This window comes from Castor canadensis, chromosome 14, assembly GCF_047511655.1.
Source record: "Castor canadensis chromosome 14, mCasCan1.hap1v2, whole genome shotgun sequence".
NCBI classification, from domain to species: domain Eukaryota; kingdom Metazoa; phylum Chordata; class Mammalia; order Rodentia; family Castoridae; genus Castor; species Castor canadensis.
In genome coordinates, this window is record NC_133399.1 from 7,114,130 (window position 1) to 7,121,449 (window position 7,320).

General features: G+C 36.4%; 1 pseudogene; it reads right to left on the minus strand.

The window, feature by feature from the left end:
• Window positions 1-1,377: 1,377 nt before the first annotated feature.
• Window positions 1,378-3,648, minus strand: LOC141416528 (olfactory receptor 7A10-like; annotated as a pseudogene).
• Between the last annotated feature and the right edge of the window lie 3,672 nt (window positions 3,649-7,320).

Here is a 7,320-nt window from a genome sequence, read left to right on the forward strand (position 1 = left end):
ACACATAGCACCCACCCTCCCCACCCCTACACTCAGACACGCATGGTAGATCTCAGTGACAAATGTGAAACACACAGAGTATTTACAGGATGTGGATGAAACTGGAGATCATAATGTTAATTGAAATAAGTCAGGTCCAGATAGAAAAACATTACATATTTTCTCTAATCTGCAAGAGCTACATCTAAAGACAAAAAAAATGGACATGAAAATAACACTATGAGTATTGGAGGTGAAACACAGTGGAAGGTGGGAAGTGGAAAATATCAAAGTACATTGTATGCATGTGTGAAAAGGTCACAACCACACCCATTTGAAGTTGCAAGAAAACAAAATTAGAAATAAGGGCAAAATAGTTTCTGCTGGGTATTGAGGGGGTGGGGGGGAGAGGGAGGGGGCAGAGTGGGTGGTAAGGGAGGGGGTGGGGGCAGGGGGGGTGAAATGACCCAAGCCTTGTATGCACATATGAATAATAAAAGAAAAAAATAAAAATAAAAATAAAATTGCAAGAAAAAGAAACAGGAGGGTGTAGGAACATGGAAATAACAAAGAAATGAAGGGGGTGGCTATGATCACTCTATATCATATGCACATTTGGAAATATCATGATAAAACACCCACTATTGTTCAACTCATATGTGCTAGCAAAAACGTGGAAAATACTGTCTCATGAATTACAATATCTGCCTGGAGGAATAACTTCCTCAAGGATGCTATCTTGCTCATGATTATGTTAGGCTCTGCAGAAACACTAAAATGGAAACAGGATCGTTAATATGAGAATATAGCCTAATCACCTGCTATAATATAGGGAAGGAAAGTTAAGGAAGTGATATTGCAGGATTGATATACCCACAAATGAAAACCCATGGTCTCAGATTTTTGCAATATGAAATTAGATACAGGGCCTTAGTGGCCAAATGAAGATTTTTCCCATCAGAGTATAATTTATGACTATTTTGATAACATAAAAATATTTAGTGACATCTATGTCATTGAGACGAAATTACTGCCAAAATTATGTCTACATTGTAAGTGAAAATTTATAAGCATTTTTGGTTCAAAGATCAAAAAAAATTTGGGTATATTTGAACACCAATGGGTGTCACAGGAAAAAAAACTGTAACAAGCATTTTTGTAATTCAACTGTATAGAAACATGAAATCAGAAAAATATGATTTCCAGGAAAAAAACAAAAGAAACAAATTCTATTTCTCACATATTATCTTGAACCCAGGTCTGACCCTGAATCTTTGAGTCCTGCAGTCATCAATACTTCTTCCAACTCGGGACAAAAGGCACTTTTATTCCTTCTTTTTCAAAAATTATTTTCAGAACACTCTTGATGTCTGGTCCTTAGAATCTAGATGAAGGTGTTCAACATGGGGTGACCACACTGAACATTACTGAGATTCTTGCAGTTGAGTGTGGGTTTGGGTCACAGCAGAGTTGAGGTACATGCCTAGGCTAGTACAATAAAATAAGGAGACAACTGGAAGGTGAGATGCACAGGAGAAAATGCTTTGTACTTCCCATGAGCTGACAGAGTTTATGTATGGAGGAAACTCTCCTGGTCTATGAATAAAGAATGCCAATGTTAGGACAAACATCCAGCAGCATAGCTAATGTTTCTGTTACCTTGTCATTCAGAAAACTGTCAGACCAGCCAAGGTGAATCAACTGATAAAGTTCAAAGAAATAGTGGAGGATTCCACCTCTGTACATAAAGACAGTTGCAATGGCCCTGTGCTTTGTAATAAAGAGTTCAAGGCACATGTGATCCAAGACACCAACATCAGCAACATACAGAGTGTGTGGTTCATGATGACTGTGTAGTGCAGAGGGTGACAGATGGCCACAAAGCTGATGTATGCCATCACAACCAGGAGAATGTGAAAAAAACATCTGTGTGACACAACCTTCATATGTTATTGCCTTGCTGTGTGTGTGTGGATGTTCACCAGGACCTTTGGGACAGTGGTAGAGGCGAAGCAAATGTCTGCAGAAGACAGGTTGGAGAGGAAGAAGTACATGGGTGTGTGCAAGTGGGAATCTGTGACTGTGGCCACGATGAACAGCAGATTCCCAGGCACAGTGGCCAGATACATGGACAGGAACAGTCCAAATATGAGGGTCTGCAGTTCTGGGTCATCTGAAATTCCCAGAAGAAATTCTCAAATTTGGGTATAGCCTTTTTAGTTTCCATGGGTTGTGTTTTACTATATGAAAAGAAGAAAATGACATTTTACACATGGTCCCTTTAGGAATCCTCTGTGAAATTTCTTATGAGGAATTGATCTCTGTCTCCATATATTTTAAATTTGTAGTGTATTATGCAGTTTTGATATGGAAATTTTTTATTCATTCAAGAAATAGAAATTGACTTGCAATCATATTTTTAGCACTGTCTAGGCAACGAGTGGGAATTGAGTATAGAAGACTGAGAAATAAAAGTTTTTCAGACCATTCATGGAAAGAAAATATAGGTACATACAATAATTACTACAAAATAAGACTTAGAAGAGGATATAAATGGTTTCAACTTAAACAATACATGTTTTCAGACATAGGTAGATGTTAACATTATATAAAGTTTATATTTATCCAAATATCACATTACATGTCATAAATATCATCTTTATATATCAATTAAAAATGAAGATAAATTATCAGACATTATCAGCCTATCAGTCAGTGATAATTAGTATGAACAAAGAGTGAGAGGAGAATGGAAAGTGGATGGCCATCCTTTTGATGAGCTCCTGGACAGTCGGGTAAACAAGATAACCTTTGGAGAGGATTTATGAAAGTGAGGTGCAGCCACACATTTAACTGCAGAAGACTGTGTTTGGCAGGAGGCATGAGTAGTGCAACCCTGAGGTCAGTGCTTTATGAAATCTCAAATTTCAAAAGAAGTCATTGTGGGGAATGACATGACCTCTGTGAAGACACTGAAATTTTAAGATTTTTGGAGGCATGAATAGTGCAAAGCCCTGAGGCCAGGGCTTTATGAAATCTCAAATTTCAAAAGAAGTCACTGTGGGGAATGACATGACCTCTGTAAAGACACTGACATTTTAAGATTTTTGGAGGCATGAATAGTGCAAAGCCCTGAGGCCAGTGCTTTATGAAATCTCAAATTTCAAAAGAAGTCACTTGGGGAATGATGTGACCTCTGTGAAGACACTGAAATTTTAGGATTTTCAGATGCAGAGAGCCTTTCACTTCCACAGTGTCCTTTATGCTTTTAAGTGGCTGTATAGAGATGTAACCCATTTTCCAAGAACTATATGTGTGTTCTGTACATTTGTATGAGCTAGGATTTAGTGTAACCCTGGTCATGCCATCACCAAAATCCATGTCACAGACACAGCCCTTGCATCTAAGAGGGTCTTGGTGATCCTTTTATTTTATGTTTTGTCTTAATTTTTTTGTAGTAACACATTTAATGTACAATCAACCCATACAGAAAAATTTATTCCTATTTATATTTCCTTTATGTAGTTATCTATTTATTTAAGTTATTTTTGCTTTGTTTTTTGACAGGGTCTTGTTATGTCACACAGGCTGTCCTTGAACTCAGGGGCTCTCTGGCCCCATCTCACCCACTTTACTGCTAGGATTACAGGTGTGCATCACCACATCCATCCTGACAACCAATTTCAAGTGTTCAAAGTTATGCTAGTGTTATCACCAGGAGCTATGTTGTACACCTTTTCAGAAATTAAACATCTTATATAACAATATCTTTGCATACACTGAGAATAATTCCACATTGCCCCTCCTCCTCTCCACCAATGCTCACCATTCCTCTGGGCATAGATGATTCAGATTGTTTTAGATATCACATATACAAGGAATCAGCAGAATTTTGATGTCAAATGTGTCCTGTGAAGTCCTCCTTACTTCCCTCAGTGATTTAGTACTTTAGCCTGGAAGAAGTAAGGTGTCTGTATGACAACAGTCACAATTAGGCTAGACAATGATTCTAAAACAAAAAATTTACAGACAAATGGAACAGTGCTCAACAAAACTTGAGCAAGATGAAATCAACTGCATGTTAAAGGTGATATTCACAGTTTAGAACATGTGAACTCAGTTCCCAGTGTTCTGAAGTTAGCTCTGTAAAATTCTGTACCTGTTAGGACAATCTGTCCTCTGTCTTCATATGATTATCTGTGTGGTCAGTGAACCACGCATGCATTTATTTCACTGTATTTCATTTTCCCTGATAATGTAAGATCCATTTGAGCCCTGGTCTTATGTGCTTGGCTTCATTTTTGCCTTTTTAAAGATTTAAAACTTTTAGAAAACACAGAAGACCACTAAGAAATTGTTTAATATAAAAAGAATAATAAGGTAAATAAATGGCCTCACAGCAATTACATTAAATGAATTGAATGAAAAAATACAAGATAATATCTCAATGAAAAATCTGAAATAAATGAGTTTAATGAGATAACTTGAGTTTTCAAGATATAACTGAAAAGATATATATTGCAAATAAAAATTTTATCTGCAAATAAAAACTGAAAAAAGGCAGGTGAATACAGTTGAAGTAATTTCTCTGCATATGTGAATATGTAACACTGATTCCTATCAAAGTCATTTTAAGATGGAGGGAGGGAAATGAGACCAGAGAAAAAATACTGAAAGCTGTAAGAAAAAAAATTATATACAAAGATAAACCCATCAAAATCACAGCAGATTTCTCCATGGAAACCTTCAAAGCAAGAAGAGCATGGAGTGAGGTCTTCCAGGCACTGAATGAAAATAACTTCAACACTAGGATGCTCTACCCAGGAAAACTATCATTCAAAATAGATGGAGCAATAAAAGTCTTCCATGATAAGCAGAAACTATACAATATATGACCACCAAGCCACCAATACTAAAGATTCTTCAAGGAATTCTGTACACAGAAAGTGAAAGCAAACAAATCCATGAAAATGCAGGTAATACCAAACCACAGGAGAAGAAAAGGCAAGAAAGTAGAGAGTAACATTGATTCAGCTACATACAATCAAACCCTTAATCAACAAAGACAACTAAATGACAGAAATCACCACATACCTATAAATACCAACACTAAACATTAATGGACTTACTTCCCCCATCAAAAGACAATGATTGGCAAACCTGAATAAAAAGGAAAATCCAACAAGCTGCTGCCTACAGGAGACCCACCTCATTGACAGAAACAAGCACCAGCTGAGAGTGAAAGGCTGGAAGATCTACCAAGCCAATGGCCCCTGTAAACAGGCAGGGGTAGCAATACTTATCTCAGATAAAGTAGACTTCAAAATTACATTGATCAAATGAGATAAAGAAGGACACTCTATACTAATAAAAGGGGAAAAACACCAAAAAGAAATAACAGTTATCAACTTTTTTGGACCCAACGTCAACAAACCCATTTTCATCAAACATACTCTGAAGGAACTAAAAACATATACAAACTCCAACACAGTGATAGTGGGAGACCTTAATACCCCCCATCACCAAAAGAAAGGTCATCCAAACAAAAAATCAATAAGGAAATCCTAGAACTAAATCGCACCATAGACCAAATGGACCTAAGTGATGTCTACAGAATACTTCATCCAACTGCTGCACAATATATATTCTTCTCAGCAGCTCGGGGAAACTTCTCCAAAATTGGTCATATCTTAGGGCACAAAGTAAGCCTCAGCAAATACAAGAAAATAGAAATAATCCCATGCATTCTATCTGACCACAATGCTTTAAAACTAGAAATCAACAACAAAAACAGCAGTAAAAAACATGCAAAAAATTGGAAGGTCATTGATGAAATAAAAGAAGAAATTAAAAGGTTCCTGGAAGTTAATGAAAATGAAAACACAACCTGCCTGAACCTATGGGACACAGCAAAGGCTGTCCTAGGAAGAAAGTTTATAACCATGAGTGCATATATTAAAAGGTCAGAAAGATCTCAAATCATTGATCTAATACTACAGCTCAAATTCCTAGGAAAACAAGAACAAGCAAACCCCAAAGCAAACAGAAGGAGAGAAATAATTAAAATAAGGGCTGAAATCAATGAAATAGAAACAAAAAAAACACACAAAGAATTAATGAAACAAAAAGTTGGTTGTTTGAAAAAATAAATAAGATTGACAGACCCCTGGCAAACCTGACTAAAATGAGGAAAGAAAAAACCCAAATCAGTAAAATCAGAAATGCAAAAGGGGAGATAACAACAAACACCATGGAGTTACAGGAAATCATCAGAGACTACTTTAAGAACTTGTTTTCTAACAAATTTGAAAATCTTGAAGAAATGGACAGATTTCTAGATACTTATGACCATTCAAAACTGAACCAAGAGGATATTAATCACCTGAATAGATCTATAACACAAAACGAAATTGAAGCAACAATTAAGAGTCTCCCAAAAAAGAAAAGTCCAGGACCTGCTGAATCCACTGCTGAATTCTATCAGATGTTTAAAGAAAAACTAATACAAATCCTACTTAAACTCTTCCGTGAAATAGAAAGGGAAGGAACACTGCCTAACTCATTTCATGAAGACAATATTACTCTCATCCCAAATCCAGACAAAGGCACCTCCAAAAAGAAGAACTATAGGCCAATTTCCTTAATGAATATTGATGCAAAAATCCTTAATAAAATACTGACAAAATGAATCCGACAACACGTCAGAAAGATCATACACTATGACCAAGCTGTGTTGATTCATATTGAGATCCTCTATTCTGTTTTCACTGGTCTTCATGTCTGTTTGTGTGCCAGTACCATGCTGTTTTTATTGCTATGGCTCTGTAATATAGTTTGAAGTCAGGTAGTGGGATACCTCCACGTTGCTCTTTTTGCTGAGTATTGCCTTAACTATTTGTGGTCTTTTGTGTTTCCAAATGAACTTTAGGGTTGGTTTTTCAATCTCTGTGAAGAATTTCATTGGAATTTTGATGGGAATTGCATTGAATGTGCAGAAAGCTTTTGGTAGTATAGCAATTTTTACTCTGTTGATTCTGCCAATCCATAAGTATGTGAGATCTTTCCATCTTCTGTAGTCTTCCTTGATCTTCTTTTTCAGTAGTTTGCAGTTCACAATAAAAGCTCTAAGAAAACTAGGAATACAAGGAATGTACCTCAATATTATGAATGTTATATAATGACAAACCTGTAGCCAACATCATACATAATGGGGAAAAACTGAAAACATTCCCCCTAAATTCAGGAACAGTACAAGTGTGCCCACTTTCCCCACTCTTATGCAACATAATCCTGGAATTTCTAGCTATAGCAATAAGGCAAGAAGAAGAAATAAAAGAAATA